Consider the following 22,901-nt stretch of genomic DNA (forward strand, 5'->3'; position numbering starts at 1 on the left):
TGTCTAACATTGTCAGAGTCAAGGTGTAGAGTATTCTGAGCCATGGGGCCAGCTTCTGGGATCCCAGACCGTGACACATATGCTACCCATCTATAAAGAAGGACACAGTGTCCTGCACCCCCGGACAACTTCAGTACTTTGTGAACTGTGTTGAGACGGCTGCACTTTTCCGTGTGCTGGCCCCTGATTTCCTCAGCATGTATGATGATCTTATTTACCATGCTCTAGATGTTAAGTTGCCCTTCTCCAATGTGTAGTTTTTCACTTCAACAGATTGTCCTGACTCATTCACTGACCTGTGCACATGCTTTTCCTTTCACATAGAAGTCCTTTAATTTCACAGATGACATGTTAATTTATGTCTCCTGTCATATAAATGAGTCAACATATAGTGGCAACAGAATTAAGCCCTTCCCTGGTGGATTGTTTTCTTTGATTTCTGTTTTTTCCTCTGGCCATTGGCTCACTCTTCCATGATGGCTGATGTGTGGATTAGAGTCCATTATTGTTCCTTGAGGCACACCTTTCCTTTGTCTTTTTATGTCACGAGACAACCAGTTGGTCTTGGTTTAATAAGACCTTAATTAGTGTCATTTGGAGTTGACCTCTCCAGGTGCACATCTCATGACCTGACACTGAGTCAAGGAGATTTGGTGTACTTTAGTATTCCCAGTAACTAGTCCTGGCTAGGTCCATGGAGCAAACCCCGGAGGAACCACAGACTTGTCTTCTAGTAGTCTCTGTGTTTGGCAGGGTACTATTTAGGTTCCAGTTTCTTCAGGACTGAATTCAACAGTTGCCTTAGTTAGGATGTCTGTTGCTGCAATGGAGTATCATGACCAAAAGGAAGTTAGGGAGGAAAGGGTTTATTTGGCTTACACTTCCAGATCACAGTCCATCATTGGAGGAAGCCAGGACAGAAAATCAAGCAGGATAGGACCCTGGAGGCAGGAGCCGATGTGGAGACCATGGAGGAGCTTTGCTTACTAGCGTGCTCCTCATGGCTTGCTCAGCCTGCTTTCTTATAGAACCCAGACCACCAGCCCAGGGAAGGTACCACCCACAGTGGGCTGGGCCCTCCTCCGTGAATCACTAATCTTATGAAAGCATTTTCTCAATTAAGATTCCCTCCATTCAGATAACTCTAGCTTGTGTCAAGTTGACATAAAACTAGCCAGCACAGCAATTTTATGTTCCATTATTTCTGATCGCCTCTGGGTTGTATTTTCAGAAGGCACAGAGTACTTATTTATCTGTTTGCACCTTTTGGCTATTTTGAAGATTTTATTTTTATTTCTAATTATATGCGAATATGTGTGTGCCGTGTATGGGTTTTTGCATGTGAGGGTATACTTGTGGAAGCTAGAAAAGGAGCCAGAATTCAAGGCAGTTATGAGCCACCTGATGTGGGTGCTGGGAATGTAACTCTTCTGTGAGAGCAATAAGTGCTTATACCAGCTAAGCCATCTCTCTAGCCCCCTAATTTTAGTTTTTTGAGACGATGTTTTACTATTGTAGCCTAAGCTGGCTTTCAATTTGTCTGCCTCCCAGGTACTGAAAATACAGACATGAGCCTCCACTCTCTGCTGTATTAAGAAAGGCACTTCTTAGACCAATGTCTTCTAAATCTTTGAACACACACTATGAAAAGAAACCGTTTCCACCTCAGTCAGGAAGAGGAGCACACAGAGAGCCGTCAGGTTCCTCGTCGAACGGTGTGATGGCTGTATGGGTGTTGATTTTATTCTTATGTGCCGTAACAGGTACCGTAAATGCATCCTTTTGAATGTATTCAATACTAAGTGATCAGTGAAAAAAATTTAAGTGTGGGACAGTTTATACTACTGACTATAGCCATTATGTTTATGATGGTAGACCTGACAGTCTTCCCCAAGCCAGCATTATTTAAAAATTTTTAAACTTTCTACTAAAATACTTTAGACTGACGGTTTAATATAGGTGGTGTTTTCTTTTTTGTGAGGGTACTGTTTGTAAGTCCTCGATTTTTCAGATGTTATAAACTGTCTTGCGGTGTTATAAATAGAGTATATATAAAATAATGGAAGTCACTGCCATGACCAGGTACACCAGCCGTAAATGAATTAAATCATAGATAGAATTCCAGATGCATTTTCCATGTTTTGAATGATGTCTGAGTGTGGTATTAGAAATATTATTGATGTCAAATTTCAAATCAGTTCTGAGTTAAATGAGCTATTTAGGATGGCCTGGAGATGCCATCATCTACACTCTAGACATGTCTCCAGTGACAGGGACTCGATGGCTAGGCAAAAGTTCACTGACTTTAACCTTTAGTGAACGTCTAGAATGCAGTTTATACCCAAGTGGAGGAATACTTGGATCAGCCTCCACATTAGGCATAGAGTGGAATTTCATGCTAGGCGTTGTTATTTGTTTTGGGGTCCCATTTCTAGGAAGTGAACCTATTTTCTTCTGATGGAATTTACTCCCCCCACCAATCTAACTAGATGGTTCTTTTGTAGACCAGGGCATCATAGATACATGGCCCTGGCTAGAAGGTGTAAGTCTTGTTGAGAATTTTAAAAATTACAACTCTAAAACATGAAACAGTCGCTGGGAACTGAGTTGAAGGTAAGTGTCAGAGGATTTCTTGTCCCTGAAGAGTTCGTTCACTGGGATTGGGTCCTAAGGTCCAGTGAAGCCGTGTCAGGCATCCCTGGTGCCTGTAATCTTCATTCAGTTCACCCCGTCTTGCTGCCTGGCCTCCGATGCTTCAGGGGCCATTTCTGTTACACACAGGCTAAAGAATGCTGACTGACTGCCTCTCTTGGTTGTTTATATTTGGGATGTTTACTAGTGCCCTTTGTCACAGATAGCAGCCGTGAAGCATTTAATTAGATAATAGGGTGGCTGGTTTCTGATGTAGCTTTTTGAGAAGAGTGGTAGTTTATTTCTACATGCCATAAAAGCAGACATGTATTGACACTAATTAAACTAGTGACTGTGGGTGTGTGGGTATATGTGTGGCAATGACTCTAGGTGCTTGATCTAATACAAATGTCACATGACTTTTGATTAGGCCATCCAAACAAATGTACCCCTATCATGGAGTGTGTGTGTAGGTGGATTTTTCTGTCCTTCCTGCCAGCTGCCAAATCATGACACAGAGATTTCTTATTAATTATGAAAACTCGGCTGATAGCTTAGGCTTGTTTCTAACTAGCTCTTACAACCCATTCAATTAACCCATTCTACTCATCTACCTGTTGCCACGTGACTTGTGGCATTTACCTGTCCTCCTGCATGTCTTACTCCCTCTCTGTCTGGCTGGCAACTCCTTGTGTTTCCACCCTTCTTTCCAGCATCCTCTGTGCCTGGAGATCCTGCCTAGCTATTGGCCATTCAGCTTTTTATTAAACCAATAACAGTGACACATCTTCACAGTATACAAAAAGATTATTCTACAACGTGTGTGTGTGTGTGTGTGTGTGTGTGTGTGTGTGTGTGTGTGTGTAAGAGAGAGAGAAAGAATACAGTTGTCTTGAACTGTGCTTTGGTACTGTGCTTTATTATTGAAGTCATTGTTAAAGTTAGGTTAACAGAGGTATTTGTGCCTATAACATATACATTGAGAGATTTATATGAAAGAAATGAGTGCTTTGGCAAATTATCCAACGTGTATATGTTCCTTACTGGAAGGAAGCTAGAGTGACTGACCACCACTCTCCAGTGGGCTAGTGTTTGGGGAACTGAGATTGGATGCCCGCACAGTGTTGTGTAAACTTACGTCCTTTCAGGAAGTGCTAGATTTGCTTCCTGAGAAGCCTTCTGTGTTGGTGGAATGTGTCATAAAGATCGGAGAAACACATCTGATGTTTGGCTTATGCTTGCCAACTGATTTCAAAAACGATAATAGTTGTTTATTCTTGATGCATCAGCCCAGGTTTTCTCTTCACTGTTGAGGTTGTTCTGTGACTTGGGCAGCGTTAGAGCAATAACAATGACTATTTAGGATCTGCGAGGGCCTGAGGGACATATAGGGCTCTGAAATACATTGCTTGTCTCAGCTGCAGTCTTACCTGGTAGGAGAGAAGAGGGTAGAGAGCTCACAGAGAAGAGAGGCATGAATGAATGAGGTCTCTTCCCTTTGAGGAAGGAAAAAGGACAGGAGTGATCTTCAGGGCTTGGGCGAGTGAGTGAGTTCTAGAAGGAAGTCTTGAGTGGGTCTGGAATAGGGGAAGTAAAATGATATGAGGAAGTCATTAGACAGCAAGGCCAATGTGGGGCAGATGTGGAAGTGACTATGTGCTCAGTGCCCATGGGAAAGCCACGAATAGAGCCAGTGGGTTCTTCAGCACTGTAGTTTAAAGGCTGGGCTCCGTGGAGCAGAAGCCGGCTTCTAAAGGGCTGAAGGGTATACCTCTGGGCCTGTGGGTTCATCTGTTTTTGTTTTTTCATAACTGTATATTGGGAAGCTTTGTGCTGTCACTGTAGGTAACAAAGACCTGGAAATATTTAACCCCTTCCCCTTGTGAGAATACTGTAACTATATCAATAATGGTGGCCTTGTTTCTGGTACATGAAGACTGTGGGAAATGTCTTTTAAGTGCTTTGAGTTCCAATTGCAGCTGATGGCATTCAGGAAGGTTTCCTTCTTCCTGGGTGGAGCACCTTCTCTGAACGTAAAGCTTGATATAGCAACCAACATATTACCTAGTATATAATATACCAGTATATAATATGCAACCAACATAGTCCACAAGGTATAATAAATAGCAGTAGTTTTCTAAATAAAAAAAAAAATCACTGCTTTTAAAAATCCATCTGAACTTGAACATTTGAGAAGTTGCCTTTAGGAGACTGTTTTCCTTTTGATCTCCTCTAAGCTCAATGACCGAGAGAGGAAAGGGGCTGAACTTTGACATATATCATGTGATGGGACTGATGTGTCTGGTGGCCAAGAGGGAGGGGCCTTCAGCTGAAATAGCAGTTGGACGGCATCCAACCTCAGTGACTGGCACAAGGGACCAATGTTTGAACCATGAATGGCGGAAATGGTACAGTCATAAAAGGAAGCCTTCCTGTCGCACCTGTTGATAGTCAGTTGCCCAGAGATGGAGATGGAGCACGGAGGCTTCAAGAAATTAGCTTTGAGGGTTTGTGAGTGAAGTGTTAGCTTTATGGGGAGTATGGGAGAAGTTCACGATCAGGCTCCTTCATGTGCTGGGTACCTGTTGTTAGATACATCTGGCTTCTGCCGCCTTGGACCATTTGTTTTCCCGTCCCAGTTTGTTCTTCCTAGTGGAAGAGCTGGCAGAGAACCTCGGAGAGATGAAACTGTTGTTCTGGTCGATTACTGGCAGAGCCTAGACTGGGAAGGGCACTCTGGCTTCATGGTGCAGTGTTCTTTCTGCTTTCTCCCGTTGCCTCATAGGAAAGAACAACATTTTAGGACAGCCCCACTCTCACTTCAGGTCTTGTTGGCTAGAGGACATTTGAAGAAATCTTGGCCAGTGGGATGACTGGCTCTAAGGAAACACAAGGTGCTCTGAGGAAACTGCTCAGCCTACAGCGCTTGCTGTGTTGGCTGTTTAACCGTGAGGACCCGAGTTAAAACCCTAGAGCCCGCCGGGTGGTGGTAGCACACACCTTTAATCTCAGCACTTGGGAGGCAGAACCAGGCAGATCTCTGTGAGTTCGAGGCCAGCCTGGTCTACAGAGCAAGATCCAGGACAGGCACCAAAACAACATGGAGAAACCCTGTCTCAGAAAAAAACAAAAACAAAAACAAAAAAAACCCTAGAGCCCATGTGAAAAAGCCCGACACCAGGCTTGAGCTGTCAAGATGGCTTGAATAAGGGCTGGTAGACGCCAAGGCTGATAAGCCTGAATTTGATCCCTGGAACCCACAGGGTGGAAAAAGAGAACTGACTCCCGTTAGTTGTCCTCTGACCTCCACAAGGCACTGTAGTACCCCCTACCCCCCAGTAAATAAGTAAGTAGATGGGAAAGCTGGGCATGGTGGTACATACTTATAATCACAACATTGTGGAAGAGAAGACACAGATCTCGGGCTTCAGCCTAACTGGGGAATGCCAGGCCAACTTTGCGTCAAAAAAACACAAAACAAACAAACAAACAACAACAACAACAAAAAACCCAAAAAACTAAAAACTAAAAATGAATGTACCTGAGGAAAGACACCCACAATTTTCCTCTGGCCTCTAAGCATAAACATACATACAGCTATGCATGTGCTTGTGAGTATGCACATACCACACACACACACACACACACACACACACACACACACACACACACACACACACGAGGAGGAGGGGAGGAGAAGTTAAACCCAAGAGATCTTCTCTAACCTGAGAAGTTTTAATCTGCAACTTATAAACCGAGTCTCTGGAGCTACTGAGACGGCGCAGTGGGTGAAGGTGCTTCCCAGGCAAGCGTGACGGCCAAGTCCAGTCCTGGGAACCCACATAAAGGTAAGAAGAGAACTGACTGCTTGAAACTGCCCTTTGACTGCCACACTTGTGCTCAGGCACACACACACACACACACACACACACACACACACACACACACACCCCGGAGGGAGAAATAACCAATAAAAATAATCTTTCTTCCTGTCAGAAACTCCATCAGTACTAGTGATCAATTCATGTTTTAATAGATCAGGACCCCAGGAATTAAGAGTTCTGAAGTCTCCTCTAATTTGCCAAATTTCAACTCTTACAAGTTTCTTTTAAGTGTTTTTTTTCATTAAAATATGGTGTTTAAGCCACTGTGTCTATATAGAATTTTTTTAATTTATTCTTGCTTTTTTAAGTATATTTAATTTTCTCCTAAATAAAATCACTCTGTTAAGATTCTTTATTTTGCTAGTAATCCCTTCCTTTCAATTATATAATAATATCAAATCCAAGAAACATAAACCATAAGCCTAAGTTTCTCATGACTTAAGAGAGGCAGACCATACAACACCAAGTATTCCAGCTCTGAAATTCTCTGTATGTTTTTAGCATAAAAAAGAATTTTTAAAATCAAAGACCAGTTTATCATTTAAAAATTTTCCTTTGCAGTTTAGGGGATGGAACCTCGCACCTGTATATGTTAAGCTAGAACTTCCTCACACAGCTACATCCAGCCCCTGCCACCCCTTAAAAACAAACAAACAAACCAAACAAACAAAAGCTCTTTAAAAGTATGAGTCAGAGTCTCCCTAAATTTCCCAGGCGGGTATCCTGCTTCAGCCTCTGGATTAACTGGGATTACAGGTCTGTGTCACCAGGCCCTGCTCAGTCTATGGCTGTCTACAATAGTGGAATTCAGGATTCAGGACTTGGCATTTCTGAGTACCTACTCTGTGGAGCACTGTGCTAAGTGTCTTGCATGTAGGGTCACTATAATCTGGCCACCTCTGTTAGATGGGTACATTCCAGGCTCATTGCAGATCATTAAATTGCAGGTCAGTTCTCAGCCTGCTTTGATGGAGGTCTCAGAGCGCTTTGCACCCATTACAGCCTCATCTCAGGAAGTCTTAAGGCAGAAACCCAAGGACTTCCACTGCTTATTATAACGTGATCAGGCCTGACTTCAGAAAAGTTTCACCAACTTTAGAAGTGCTAAAGTTCTTAAAAGCTTAAACTGGAGTGGGGACCTGAAAGGCTGCTAAACTCGACTTAAATCAAGACAGGAAAGTTCCGCCTTAACCAACAGTGAGCGCGCCTATTGGTTAGGATTGCACAGGGGCTGACTCACTTCTTTAGCTGTAGCAGAGAGCCACGCCCTGCATTCCAAAAACCCTGTGCAGCCTGAGGCGCGCGGGCCTTGCTTTTGCAGACCCTTGAGCTCAGTGTCCTGTGTGCTGGTCAGCTTCCCAGAGGCGGTCTGCCGGGGACAGCAGCCACTCCCCACGGACGCAGGCACGCACGCAGAGCCCCGCTCAAACTTGATCCTTCAGGAACTTTCCAAGAGGCTGTCTCTGGGAGGAGAGGTATGTGTGGCTCTTTGTGGGAAGGCACTTCATTAAAATATTCTCCGGGGCGATGGGTTGTAGCAGCGCCAGATGGTGGGACTCCAGGAAAAGTAGGCAAGGAGTGATTCGCGCTTGACTTCCACAAGGCACTCCGATTTCCAGTGGGATTTCCCTCACTAAGGGAAGTCAAGGGAATCGGCTTCCTAGATGGGCTTCAGTCCTAAACTGGGTACTGCCGAGTGGCAGTGCAGTGGCTGGGACTGTGGCTGTGAGTATGTAGGGCAAATCAACAAATGCGTCGAATTCTGTGGGATGCTAGCCCTTGTGGTTCCGAGTGTATAATATACAACCAACGTAGTTTCAGTATGGGGTTGTCAGGGTTTCCTAGAGTAAGTCTTTGAGAGGTGAGATTGTATTTACAGTTTGGCTGTTGAGTTTTAAGGAGCTCAGGCGTCCTCCAAACTCACCTCTACAAAAGATCTTCCAGCCAGCTTTGGAGGAGCTGGTGAGTGAGCCCTGTACCAGGTGCCAGGAGGAAGCACGTGCTGCCCGTGTTTTCCAGAGAGAGTGTTTACCCTGCAGGCTTCTGCTTCTGTTTAGTGCTGCAAGGTGATTGCTCTTGTGAAAATAACCGAGAATGCATGAGAGTTGCCCTTTTTTTTCCCCCCCTCTTTTTCTTTTGCTGTGTGTTTTTTACTTGAGTCGTCCCCAACAGGAATCTGAGCTCTGTTTTTATGATGGGGGCAAATTTTCATTCTACTTTTAACCTGGTTGAGAGTGTGTGTGTGTGTGTGTGTGTGTGTGTGTGTGTGTGTGCTGCTGGGGGTACAACCCAAGGTCTCCCCCATGCTGCATAAGCATTCTACCGGTCAAACTAGATCTCTAATTCTTTGTCTTATGGCTTTTAAACTTAGGTAGAAACGAACTTGGTAAGCCTTTTAAAAATGTTTGGCCAGCAGGTTTATTTGTATTGCACAAGTCGATTTTTATTTTATTTCTTGGTGGTGGCCATAGAATCCAGGGCCTCTCATGGAGCTAAACCTCCCACCTCACCTCCTAGGTTACTTACTTTCTTGCCATAGCTTGGGCAGGTAGGGGCCTGGGAAATAGCTTTTGATTTCTAAGGACATACACAGTACAACAGAGATGCTATCGCAAGTAGAATCAGTGTGTACCAGAAAGGCGGGCACTTGCTGTTCTCATAGCAGAGGCAGTAACAGGGACATTTTAAATCTGATCTACGGTTAAGAATGTGAATTAAGCTAGGAACATTATCCTTGCACTTCTGCATTTGTGAAGCTGTAGACCGATGCTTTCAGTAGATGGAGAGAGCGACTGACCTTTCTTAGGTCTATAAAGGAAACTTCTCTAGAAAGAAATCACGTCTAAATGGGATAATTAAATTCCTCGTTGGTAATTGGAGATGTGAGTTACTTTCTGAACGTCCAGCACCCTTTGAAAGCTCTTGGACTAATGGTTAAGCCAGCTACCTGTGTTGCCTTAGACTGACCCAGTGCCTGGGTGAAAGGTAGCAGCTTGGAAGGCCTGGCCAACAACTGCTGATGTTCTGAGAAAAGTAGCCTTAAGGGCACTGCTGGGCAGTTGGAAGGCCCCCTCAGGTGGTAAGAAAATGGGAAGCCAGCCTGTTAACTCTTAAATGTCTAACATCTAAAGGCATAGTTAAATGTGGATGGCTCACATAGCAGTTGTTACAAAGCTGAACACTTAAGGATGTCCATTTGTGTGCAACTGAAATGGTGTGCTTCCATTTTCTCCCACTGATTTTCATAGGAGCTAAGAGGGAAGTGTATTGCCCCTGCCTTGTAGTTCAAGACTTGGTATAACCTGTTTCCCATTTCACAGTCAGTTGCTTTCTTTGTTAGAAGTTAGCGTTAGACATTTGTTATCTCCCCCCCCCCCCCCCCCCCCCCCGTGGCTCTAATAGCTGTCAAACTGTGCCATTGTACTGAGCAGAGTCTTGGTTTGGAACAGATTTCCATGCGATTTTAAAGGTCCTCGGTGCCCCATGCCCAAGTCTCAAAGTTCACAGAATAATATATTTACTCAGGAAGCTTCAAGTTTTCAAATATTAACTGAGCAAGCCCTACACTCTTCTTGATGGGTGAGTTGATACATGTGGGCTGCCTCAGGGCGATCAGTCTTTGGTGACTTTTTTTTCCTCAAGCTCTTTAGTTCTGAATATGTCCTTCCTGCTCCTCAGAAAGCGCACACTGCTTTCTCCAAATGTGATGCCAAGAGCGGGGGATCCTGGGCCTTTAACGGTGACTGTACATACGGACTGTGTTTGATGTGCTGTGTGGAAATAGTTTTCAAGATAGGTTGGCACTTAGGGTAGTGTTAAACTTACCTTTTCAAAATGGTGAAATGGGGCTTAGTGGCTGAGAGCACTTATGAGTTCCTGAGTTCAGTTTCCAGCATCCAGGCCAGGCAGCTCACAACCACCTGTAACTCTAGCTAGCCTCAGTGAGATCTGGTGCCGCTAGCCTCTGTGGACACCTGCACTTATGCCTCCTATTTACATAATTAAAAATAATAAAAAGGAACTTAAGAAAAGAATAATGAGGCAAAGGACATGAGAATGGATACAATTTAACCTGTTAGAAGGTGGGAAAGGTGTAGTGTATGTCACCAGTGGTGGCCATCTGCTAGCATACCGTGATGCAAGGAAACAATGCCACCTTCTTGGAAGACCAAGAGGCACCTATTTCAACTTAACCCACCTCTTCACCTCCATCTGTTTTACTTGGGACTTCCACCCACCTTTCAAGCCAAGAATGCCTTGGCCACCTCCTTAGATCTCTACATCCTAGCTGTTTTAAGTGATGTGCATTCTTGACGATGTTGAAAGAGCATACCAGGGCTTAGGGGTGTAGCTCAATGACAGAGTGTTTGCAAAGTACCTAGGAGGCCCTGGGTTCACTTCCTGGTCTGCAAAAAACAAATTAAAAGAACATGCAACAGAATATGCCAGTATGAGGCAAGAGGATCTGGAGCTCAAGGCAAGCTTGGGCTACATAGTGTGGTCCTCAGTATTTCAGTATCTGGCATATGCTTGCTAAAGATCACGTGTTCATTAACCTTACTTCTTTTTTAATGGAGACATTGGGCAGGTATTTCAGGACACTGGCATATATATGGCTTCTCAACTTCAGTACAAGATTTAAAGTGTCCTGTGTGTCCACTATCCAAGAAGGAAAATGTGAGTTGGACAGCACTATGGATACACAAGGCTGTCTTATACCCAAAGAAGGCTGGTCGGGAGAACAGTGATGTCAGACTTAAGCAGTATTGAGCAACCTGCCGAGATGAACCTGGGGAATCTCGGATTACCAGGTGGAGTCCCTAGAAGATGAGATTCCCACAGGTCTGACTCCTTGGATGATTGACTGGAACTCCTTGGGCATCCATTTCCTTAATCACAAAACAGAAATAGAATACTTTGTAGTCGGATTTTTCTTTGGGCCACCAGCTCACAAATAATGACATGGAGACTTACTATTAATTATAAAAGCTCAACCTTAGCTTAGGCTTGTCCCACTAGCTCTTAACTAAATAACTTAAATTAACCTGCTTTTATTAATCTATGTTTCACCATGTGGCTTTTTACCTTTCTTTTCATTCTATGTGTCTGACTCCCTCCATGTCTCGTTAGTGTCTCCTCTGTGCCTTGATTATCTCCTCCTACTTCCTCTCTCTGCCCGCATGTCCCATCTATACCTCCTGCCTAGCTACTGGCCATTTAGCTCTTAATTAAACCCATCACAGCAATATATCCTCACACAGTGTACAAATGTCCTACAACAAGACTTACCTCATAGACGGTTAAAGACAATGAAGAATTAAAGTAGCTAACTCATGAGAAGTGCTCCAGAGCAATAATAAACGTCATGCCTTACCTTCAGTGAGTGTTGTTGCTGTGGATTTTTCTGCTTTCGTGGTCCTACTTGAGGCAGGTGGTTGTGTGTACTGGGTTTGTATTTAAATCCATGTCTTGAGTGTGCAGCGAAGTTTTGGAGAGGGTCTGTAATCACTTGAGCAATAGTTAGAAGACACTTGGCATGTTCACTGTAGAGAAGCTGGGATGTTACTTATTTGATAGAAAGATGCCGGTAGCTGGCACCAGATTCTGTATGTGCCCCCTGGTGTAGCGTGCCTTCCCATGGGGAGTTGTGGCTTGGTTTGAAGAAGAATATGTACTGAACCAGGCTGTAGGAGAGCTACTTCCTGAATTTAGTACATTTTTTCCAGGTGCAGTTGTGTCAACTGACTCCGTGGTTCTCCTCAGAGACCAGTTTTACCCTCTAGAGGACATAAGGTAATGTCTGGACATAGTTTTTATTGTCATGACTGGGGATGGGTGGAGCCAGGCTTGCTGCTATCCATCTTACAGGAACCTGACAGCCCCATGACAAGGACTTACCCTGTCCAAACTGTCAGCAACTCAGGGTTGAGAAATCCTGGCTTAACAGTTGAGTGCTTGCTGTGTTTGTGAAATTGGAATAGCTGTTTTTGCTTGGGTAGTATCACCAGCTACCTGGAAGAAGGTGTTTATGAGAGAGCCTTTGAGTTTTAGTATGTTCTAAAATCTGCAGGTGTCTACAAGAGCTTTTGTTTGTTTGTTTGTTTTTAATCATTGGTGGTATGTTCCAATAGCATTTGCCCCATTCCCTAGAGGAATATATGGTAGTGGTTTGGAAATCAGGTAAACCTATACTTGGGTCTTTGCTCTCCAGTGTACCTGCTTTGTGATCTGAGTAACCCCATGGCACAGTCCATATTAGGCTGCCTTGAAATCTTCTCTGACAACACCATTAATCTAAAACTCTTCAATTCAGCCTCTGGCAAAATTTTAAGACAAGGACAAAAAACAGCCACATTCTTTGCCAAAATATCACAAGAAGTCTAGGCCATTTACTAATATTCTTCTCCTCTGAAACTTCCTAGCTGTGCTGTCATAATTCACATTGCTCTCAGCACTATTGTCGCCCATGTTCCTACTAGAATGGCTCATTAAACCCACCCTCCCAGCACCTGTCCCCCCAGCTTAAAGCTTTGAACTGCCTTTTGATTCATAATCTACATTCCACCAACAAGCACCTGTCAGAGCAATACCCTGCTCCTGGTACCAACTACTGTGTTGGTTACTGTTCTATGTCTGCAGAGACACCATGACCAAGGCAGTTCTTAGAAGGTATTTAATTGGAAGCTCGCTTATAGTTCCAACGGCTTAGTCCGTTATCAGCATGGCAGAGAACATGGTGGCACATTAGGATGGTGCTGGAGAAGTAGTTGAGAGATGCATGCGATCCACAGACTGAGAGAGAGAGACACTGGGCTTGGCATGGGCTTTTGAAACCTCCAACTTTCAAATCCTTCTAATCCTTTCAAATAGTGCCACTTGCTAGTGACTAAGCATTCAAATATTAACCTATGAGGAGGGGGGCATTCTTATTCAGACTATCACACAGCGTTATATGATAACATTTTGTTGCTGTTTTCATGAAGAGCATAATGGAATCTGTGATAGTTACTAAAATGTGCTATTTGGAAAGAGGATAGACTTTTTAAAAAGTTCACAGATGACAAACAAAGAATTCTCGTCTTTACTGCAGAAGGGTATAAATTTTTAAAAAATTTTATGTATAAGGGTGTTTTGCCTATGTGTATGTCTATGCACCATGTGCACACAGTACCAGTGGAAGTCAGAAGAGGGTGTCAGATCCCTTGGAACTAGAATTATAGATGGTTGTTAGCTGCCATGTGGGTGCTGAGAATAGCAGCAAGTGCTCTTAACCACCGAGCCATCCTTCCAGTCTCAGAAGGATGTATAATTTTTTAAGAGAGATGAATATTTTATGAGCTGTAGTTTTGATCTGACAGGGAAAGCTAAGGGAAGACATGCTCATGGCAGGGGACAGGGGAGGGGGGTGTTCATAAGGGGGTAGTGGAGGTTGTGAGGAAAACAAAAGTCATCTACTTTATTTAAGTCTGGAACTCGCCAAAAAGTGAGCTTGTATGTTTGGGAATTGCTCTGCTATGAAAACTACCAGTGTTTGTGGGTAAGCAGTGTAATTCTGTGTTTTTCCTACTCTTAATATGGTTTCGTAATGTATTTCCCAGTGACTTAAGTGGTACACAGCACACCCCGCCAGGGTAGGTGCTAAGGCATTAGCATTGTCAGCCCAGTACAGAGGTATCATGGGACCATTTTTCTTGGCCCTTTCTCTTTTTATCAAGCCCCACAGTCCTTTCTGTAGCAGCATGCAGCTTACCCATAAGAACATTTAACACGTATATTTTTTTTGCTTAAGAGTGTGATTTTTGTGTGATAGAGGGCAGATGAGAGATTCCAGCGTTCAAATCCACTTGCTGTCTACATGGAGAGGGGGAATATTTGGCAGTTGTTAATCTTCCCAGTACTGAAGGGTTCTGTATCATAGGAGGGTGCCCTATTAACTGTGTTGGAAACCCAGTTGTCCCTCTGAAGATCTCTTCTTTTGAACCAAATTGTCTAACCCTCACTTAAGTGCAGGGCTTGAGCCTGTAAAGGTGGGCAGTGTGAGCACCCTCTCCTCCCAGCAGCAGGGGTAGAAGTCACAGCTCATTCTCCCTATGAATGGTGACAAGCTAGGCTCACAGCAGCCATGGTGTGAGTAGCATGCATAATGGAGTGGCTTGGGCTTCAGAGCACACAGCTGAGAAATTGATTGCATAGGCTAACTTTCAGGCTCACCTGATTCTCCCGATTGGGCACAAGTAGGAGGTGGCGTTCCATCCCTAACAGCCTCATGATGCCTGAAAGTTGCTGGGTAATGAGTATTGGCAAAAACCCCTTACTCTCAGAATCCTTCTTGCAGGATCCTAAGCCAAGGGTTTAGTGAGTTTAATCTAAATCTCATAAGAAGGTAACTTTGAATTTGGAGATATCTCTGCTGAAAAACCACCAGTGTCTGTGGTTAAGCAGGGTGAAGTCTGTTTTTTTCCTACTCTCCAAGTAAATCAACTAAAAGACTAGGGAAATTATCATGTTAGATGGCACCGATGATTGCACTTTTTGAGACTGGATGGTATTGGGTGGTTTCTTCAGGTTAGATACATCCTATCCCTTTGTTGTCTTGGATTTGGGACTAGGAATTGCAACATGCTGCTGCAAGTGTTTGCAAGCTGCATACATGTGTGCAAAGACCTAGGGCATCAACTTCCGCAATCTTTACTGTCAAACTCCCAAGTCCTAGACTGCCTAGCCTCAAAGTATAAAGATCAATTTCTTTGCATTTTTAAGGTGGGCATCACCTAGAAACCAAACATATTCTAGACACGAGGAGGTAAAAACATTTATAACAAATGGAACAATGTCCCTGATCACTTATGTTGTAGAACATGGTACATTTCAGAGTTTAAGCTTGAGAGCTTGTGTGGTTTAAATACAGGGTGTAAGCTCACATTCTTCTCTTCCCCCTCTCTGAAACTCCTGGCTGGAAATTTCCTTCTAACCACACTTTAGGATATGTGTCCCATATTAGGGCCAGTAGGTACATCAGTTACCCACTTCCGACCTTGAGGGGAAAGCTCACTCTGAAAGAAACTGTAAAATAAGTCTGTAACAAATGGGCCACAGAGAAGCTGTAGAGAGTCAGCAGAGGTCCAGTGGCCTGCCAGGTAGCCCTATGACTTGCCTTATGTGGCTCCGAAATTGATAGAGAGAAAACGTAGAAGCTGAGGTAGAAGACCAAATTAAGATTATTTTTTTATCTTATTTTATGTGTATGAATGTTTTGCATGTGTGCATGTCCATCTACCACATGTGTGTAGTGCCCAAGGGCACCAGAAGAGGGGTCAGATCCCCTGGAATTGGAGTTAGGGATGGTCTGCTGTGTAGATGCTAGTAACTAAAACTTGGTCCTCTGGAAGAGCACATAGTGCTGTTAACGGCCGACCTCTTTCTCCAACCCCAGGAGGACCATTTTGAGAAGTCAGTCCGGCCAGTGCATAGGGAAATGACCCTGCCCTGGAGCAGCACTAGCAGGTCTCTGTCCATCTGACCTACAGTGGGCTTGTCCATGGGCTTTGGAGTGCAGATTGCCTCAGTACAAAGCCTGATGTGGAGCGTGGGCTTGCTGCCTCCCCGGAACACCATAGAGTGTGTATCTTAACCCACAGGGCACCATGGCTAGCCATGCAGGGAGACTCAAGCATGAATTGCTGTTCCACGCCAACCATGCATCCTTGTGATTGGAATGTGTTGTCCTCACCAATCAGCAGGTACCACCGAGACCTCCCTTGTAGCTTGTTTCTCACAATAGGATATTCAGTTGGCAGTTTTACTTCAGTGCTACTTTGAATGTATTTAGCACAAAAATTTGGGGCCTTACCATGAATTGTGGTGAAGCTTCTTCCCTCCAAAACCAGCTGCTTCACCAGGGTTACTCGTCTACCCCAGGAGTGCCTTTCCTATCTGATTCTCAGCACAGGCGTGTGATGGACATTCTGATACCATTGCCGTTTGTTCATAGCTTAGAAATACTGAGAAGAAAAGTGAATAGCGTTACATGCTTATTCACACAGGAAACATAGGGTTCTGTTCTGTGAGTGACTCATGCATGAGTAAAGAAAACGAGTTAACTGCTGTAGTTGCAATTACAAGGCCAGTGAGCAGGCCCTGTCACTCTTCATTGAAATTGTACAAACTACCAAATAGCTGCAGAAATCCCTGATCAAAGCAGTCATGACTAAAAGTTTGCAGAATTTTTAGTGTGGTCTTTTATTGCTAAACATTCTTAGAAGTTTATGAAATATGCTTTTGTTTGGTTCTCGGGATCATAGTTTGGATCCAGTATGCTGAGTGTTTTGGTTCTCAGAGGCCATGGCACTTTTCAAGTTTGTGTAAATCCTAAATTTCACTGCTGTGCTAAAATGGTTTCCTCCATTAACATCTGTTCATTGTGATTTTTGTATGTTGTTTGTTGTCTTTTTGAGACAGGGTCTTTCTTACTATGTATACCAGGCTGCCCTGGGAAGAACAGTGTAGTCCAGACAGGATTTGAACTCATGGCAATCCCCTTGCCTCTCAAGTGCTGGGATTACATATGTGTGCTGTGAATGACTTCCAGACTGTTGAGCAGCTAGATAATTGTGCAGGGGCCTGAGGGAGTCACTTCCTTAAAGCGCTACCATCTGGTCTAAGGAGCAGTCTTCTCAGCAGAACCAGGAATCAAATGTATTTACTTTATGTCCCTGTGAAAGTCAGAGATAGGAAGTTAAGTGTTTTTTAAAGGAGAACCATCAAAGAGAATGTCCTTCGTAACTTGAGCTGGGGGACTCACAGAGATGTGCCCTGTGAAAGCCATGTACATCTCTAAGGCTCCAAGGGAAAAGAACCAGGGTGGCCTGGAGTGTCTGCACAGGGCATAAGCAGGGAATGATTCCCCCTGAATTGAAGACTAAGAGAAACAAAGTAAGCATTCTAATGTCACCTCTTTCCTCAGAGTGTCTACCCTTACTAGGTTTGGATTCTCACAGTTCCCTCCCATATCCATCGTGCCCAGACTCATTCTCGTAAGAACTTAACAAGGCCATCTGACTAAGTTATGTGTAGGGTAGGAACATGCTGTTAGCTAGCACTGTGCCAGCCCTTGCTTAAATAAGGGAGTCTCTTTTCTGAGTGAAGTTTTCTCTGTATGGCTAAACCATTGGGGGAAGAAGATTCAACCTTTAAAGAACGCACATATTACCGTGGTTTAAATATGAAATGGACCTTGTACGTTTATGTAAACAGAACCCAAATGTAGCCAATATAAGGAGCAGCCACCACCACTCCAGGGACTCAAAGGGAGTGCCCAAAGGAAGAGATTACACCCCTCCCCCTCACAGCAGAGCTCTAGATCTTGATTCATACCTCATTAGAGAGGATGTGGCCTTGGCACACCGCATAGCCAAAAACGTAATACAGTTCCTTGTTAGTAGAACTTGCTGCCAGCCTGCCTTCCAGAACTTACTGAAAATTTTTCTTTAGAAGGGCCAAGGATAGCTGTTCAGAGGGAAATGTCACCCAGGGGGCATCATGCTCCATCACTGTTGGAGGCAGTCTACTGGGTGAGGGCCCCAGAGCCAATGAAGTGTAGATCCTTGCTCCACAGTATCTCCAGTGCCATCCACCCACAAAACTCAGTCTGACATTATGCCATCCTCCAAATGAAACAGATGTGCACATGCAGTTCCCAGGTCTGAGTTTGCCAGTTCCGCCAGTGAAGCACTGAAGGGTGAATTCGTATCTGAGAGACAGTAGGTCAATAACATGGGGTGAGGAAGAATGCCATCTTCTCAGGATTGGGGCTTTTCTTTTGTTCAGCCTGGCACCTGTTTCACGCTTTCTTGCACTTCTGGGTTTATTCTGGGCTTGTCCGTGTAGTGACTCAATTCTAAGGGCCGATTGAAGATTAGATTTCTTTCTTGTTTGCCTCCTAAGCCATGGGAGGCATTTGGAGCAGCTTTTATCAAGTGTCACATGGCCCGATGACATTTCACATGTCTTGCTTAATGCCTGTGAAGGTAAAGAGCACCACTGAAGCTCCAGTTGCCTGTGAAACCATTCGGGGATCTTACCTCTGAGAAGGGTTTGATAATCCACTGCAGGGTTCTGATTTTATTCATACAAGGTAGGTGTTCTGTGCATGTCTTCATGCATTGAGATAATACTGCTTCCAGGAGAGCTTGAAAAGACCCTCTCCTCCACCACAGCTTTGAACTGCTAGGCTTCTCTGTGGTTTCTTGCTTTATAACACAGTGCAATGTATAAGTCAACATTTTGTTTGAAACATTAGGCGTCCTCAGCTGGAACCTTGATTCTGAGTTGTCTATTTTCTGCACTGCTTCCTTTTCTCTACATCTGGTCTCCTTTTTTTGTGTTATCTTAACCTCCTAACACCCCGAAGGACCTTATACTCATTAGATGGATTTGGGGGAGGTTCAGACATTAAATTAAGGCTGATTATAAATTCTTTAAGTTTCCTACTTGTATTTTAAGCTAGATTTTGTTGGATAACAACATAAAACAGAGTAGATTGTTACTTATAATCTTACATCCTGGTAACCATGATAACATAAAAGCAAAACATGCTTGTGGTTTGTATACAAACATATCAAAAGCTATAGATATATTGGCTACCTTCAAATGTGTTAGTATACTTGAGATTTTTTTTCCAGAAACAGAGTATTTGCAGCATATCACCATTTGCTCTTAATAAAAGTGTTCAACTTTATAATTCTGCAGCTAAGTTTTCTATACTTACAGTGTTTTGGAGATCTTGCCTAACCATATATAGAAATCGTGACTTTTGGTTGTAGTGATGATATGGTATTTCATTAAATGAATATACAGTAATTAATTTCACCTTTGCCTCTTTCTAGATATTTTAATAGTTGCCAAGTTGTGGCTGTGTGCTTGGTCAGCTATTAGATTGGTTGTATTCTGCCCTATGTGTAAATCTTGTTGCTAGACTTGGTGGCTAAATTCCTATCAGTGGGATTTCTGGATCAGAGGTTAAATGCATATTAATCTTTCTACATAAACATTGCAAAACTGGATTCTACAAAGGCTACCAATTTTTATTTTAAACCAAATTTGCATTCTTATTTTTTGTTTATGATATACTGCTAATAATTGTACAAAATTATGAGCCACACTAAAGTTGTTAGTGTTTATTTGTTTGAGACAGGGTCTTAGTATAAAATCCTGGCTAGCCTCAAACTCAGATCTGCCTGCCCCCTGCTATCCACAGTGGAGTGATAATATGCATATGGTATGTTTGCAGTAATCAAATTGAAGCCTCTAATATATTCACCACCTTAGATATTTATCATTCATTTCCTGTAACAACATTGGAATCCCTGTCATAGCTATCTTGAATTTCAGTGCAGTATTATGATCCAGAGTTGCATTTTCCACACCCCCACTCCTGTAAATGTCCAGCCTTAACTGTGCCTGTGTGGTAAGTTAGAAGTATTGCCTGTTTTCTTCGGTTTCTCTTCAATTCGAGCTGAGGCTTAGCATCTTTCCACTCTTCTTGTCCGTCTTCGTGTTCACTCTGCATCCTTTCACTCTGTTCTTGGATTTGAACTCTCTAATCTGGTGTACTTTGCTGTGGGCTTTTGTTTTCTCCTTTTTTCTTCTCCTTTGTCTTTTTTCCCTTCCTGGAACATTCTTATTTCTATTACATTGATTTACATGAGCACCTTTTAAGCATGGAAAATTAGTCTTACATTACATTCATTTTGCCTTTCTTGGGCTTTTTGTTTTCATTAAAACAGTTGATTTTACTTTAATGTAAGGAATATTAAACATCCTTTTAAAAATGAAATGAAAAAGTAAAAGATTGATGCTGGTTAAGAAAACTTTGACCATACTTTGTGTTGTTTGGGGGGCTGAATAGTTACAGTTCAGGGCTACAGGGTGTCTACACTGATCTAGTCAGTCCTACATTCACAAAGACCTATAGCATCCCATTTACCAAGATTATTTATAAGGAGTCCTCATCATTGATGTCCTTCTCCTCTGTTTCATTGGCCCCATCAGTTTATTGGCACTCTGGGCAGGTGAGCTTCCAAAGTCTTTGACTATTAACACTGGAAAGTAGTCATTCTGGTGAGATCATTTGTGCAATCAGAAGTTGTAGGTAATTCTCACTTCAATATCCTAACTGTGTGGACTTGTATCTGGTTCATGAAACATGGATATTGAGTGGATTTGGAAGAACAAGAGGTGCAGGGACAAAGGTGACCAAAAATAAAAGGCTGAAATGGAGATTCATTTGGGGACCTTTCAAGTTGACTAGATGGATCTCACAAATACACGCCTAGAATGTGCAACGGCTCCCTTTCCTGCTGTCTTAACTCCTAGTCAGTTAGCGTCGAGACATCTGGGGTGGGCCCCCAGGTAATGATAGCTTATTTATCTCACACGTGTACAGACTGAGTGTATGAATGCTTGTAGCCAGTGTTGACCGAACTCTTCTCTCCATGCCCACACAATTACTCTAGTAATTACTGCTAGTGAGATAATCACGGCTTCTCTCTTGAGTAGTGTTGGAAAAGTCACCTCAGAGTGAGACCAAAAAAAAAGAAAAGAAAAAGAAAAAGAAAAAGTCTGACTCTAGTGGATTTCTCTCCAGAGTTCTTCAACAAACAAACTTAAAAAGATTCTAATAAATAAAAATTGAATATACAATGTGTTGTTACAATTTATATAAACTAAACTTCAGTCTAAATCCCAGGAAAATCGTAGGTTAGTTCTTTATTAATTACACATCTCCTGAGCAGATTTTAAATATTTTTGACAGTTCAGAAGTCTATATTTATAGCCATACCATGATACAGTACTTACTTGGTTTGGCATATGATATTTTCTTAAATATATAAACTTAACTTCTCGTAGAGTTATGGCCTCTTTTTCTTTCTGTTTGACCTGTGGTGAACGAATAGCTTTGTTTGCTTTTCATAGTTTTCAAAAGACAATTGACTCAATTAGTTTGTATTTACCAGAACAAAAGCCCACAGTCAGAAAAATAGATTGAATTTTCTGAAAACTGATGCTATTAGGCTTTGACTTCTGTTATTGTTCAATAACATTCATACAGAAAAAAATAATTGGATACTAGAACATCATTAGTGAACAGCCACGATTACTCAAAGTGATCATGGTGTTTGTTAAGCAAACATTTCAGGCCAGGCTGAAGAGATCATGAATGAATGATGTCATTAATTAGGCTTTTGACCAGACAATTTTGCTGTGTTTTAGTGATGGCAGTTTTCTTTTCTAAACAGTATATTGACATGAAAGATAAGTAGAGGTGCTGAGACCGTGTCTCTGGTAAAGGAAGGCTCAAACATGGCTTCCCATGTCCAACAGTTTTGTGCTACTTTGATCCAAGTTATATCTTCAGCTTTTAACTTATTAATCAGGTTGACTAAATAAGGCTGATGGAAATTCACTTGTGTATTTGTTTTTGACATTTTGCACAGGAGGATAAATGAATATGACAATGGAATCTACTTAGAAAAATGAGTTCCTGGAAATAAGAGTTTCTGTGATTTGTTATACTAAGACAGGTCTGAGGGTGAACAACCTTCTTTGTGGTAAACCAGTTGTCCCTGGAGAAATGGAGCAGATAAAAACAGAATTCTCATGTCAATTGTGGCAAATGTAAAATGTATAAATTACAGGAGCTTTTGTGAGGCCTCTCTGGTTATCCCTCAGAATAATCATACAGCGAATGTGTGATTCATTTCTTTAAAGTGTGGAAGGCTGGGGAGGTGGCTCAATGGATAAAGTCCTTGGGAAGCAAGCATGAGGACCGGAGTTTGGAGCCCTAGTGCCATTTAAAGCCAGGCCCACCTGTAACCGGGCATTTGGAGATGGGGGTAGAAGGGCCCTGGGGGCTTGCTGGCCATGCAGTCACGTCAAAATGGTGAGCCCCAGGTTCAGTGAAGAGACACTGTCCAAACAATAATGTGAAGAAGTGACCTCGGGCTCCAGATACACACACACCAATAAGACAAAATAGTTTCTCATGTTGTACAAATTAAGAGGGGATATTGTCAGCTTGTCCAAGTTTAAAGTACCTCTTACAATACCAGGTAGGAGAACAGGGCCAGTTTCCAGTGCGTTGTCTTTCTGTGAAGTAGATACTTGCTTTGTGTTACTAGAACATGACCATTAAGACCATTTTTTTTCCCATTGCTGTCCCAAATGTTAGATAATTGACCCTGGTTTATGTTGTGTATTTCTAGGTGAGGCTACAAGTCCCATTGAGGTCAATTATTAGGTGTAAGTGTTTATGTTTATAACACAGTATTTGTGTTTCAGGAGTCCTCACCATTGGTCAGGTAAAACATGTTAATTATTGTCATCATG

At 42.8% G+C, this 22,901-nt stretch overlaps 1 protein-coding gene across 11 annotated transcripts in view; it reads left to right on the plus strand.

The window, feature by feature from the left end:
• Sgms1 (sphingomyelin synthase 1) overlaps positions 1 to 22,901 on the plus strand; it is a 267,072-nt gene that overhangs the window by 175,332 nt on the left and 68,839 nt on the right. Inside the window, exons 1-2 of one of the 11 annotated variants that reach the window (XM_059258999.1) lie at positions 7,815 to 7,990; positions 12,242 to 12,308. The exons of 8 other annotated variants lie outside the window; for them this stretch is intronic. The gene's annotated coding sequence lies outside the window, so the exon portion shown is untranslated. Of the gene's footprint in view, positions 1 to 7,814; positions 7,991 to 8,219; positions 8,241 to 12,241; positions 12,309 to 22,901 lie in introns of those variants that run through there. 2 more of the 11 variants (XM_059258991.1, XM_059259005.1) reach the window with 2 other exon arrangements.

This window comes from Peromyscus eremicus, chromosome 1 (assembly GCF_949786415.1).
Source record: "Peromyscus eremicus chromosome 1, PerEre_H2_v1, whole genome shotgun sequence".
Classification (NCBI taxonomy): domain Eukaryota; kingdom Metazoa; phylum Chordata; class Mammalia; order Rodentia; family Cricetidae; genus Peromyscus; species Peromyscus eremicus.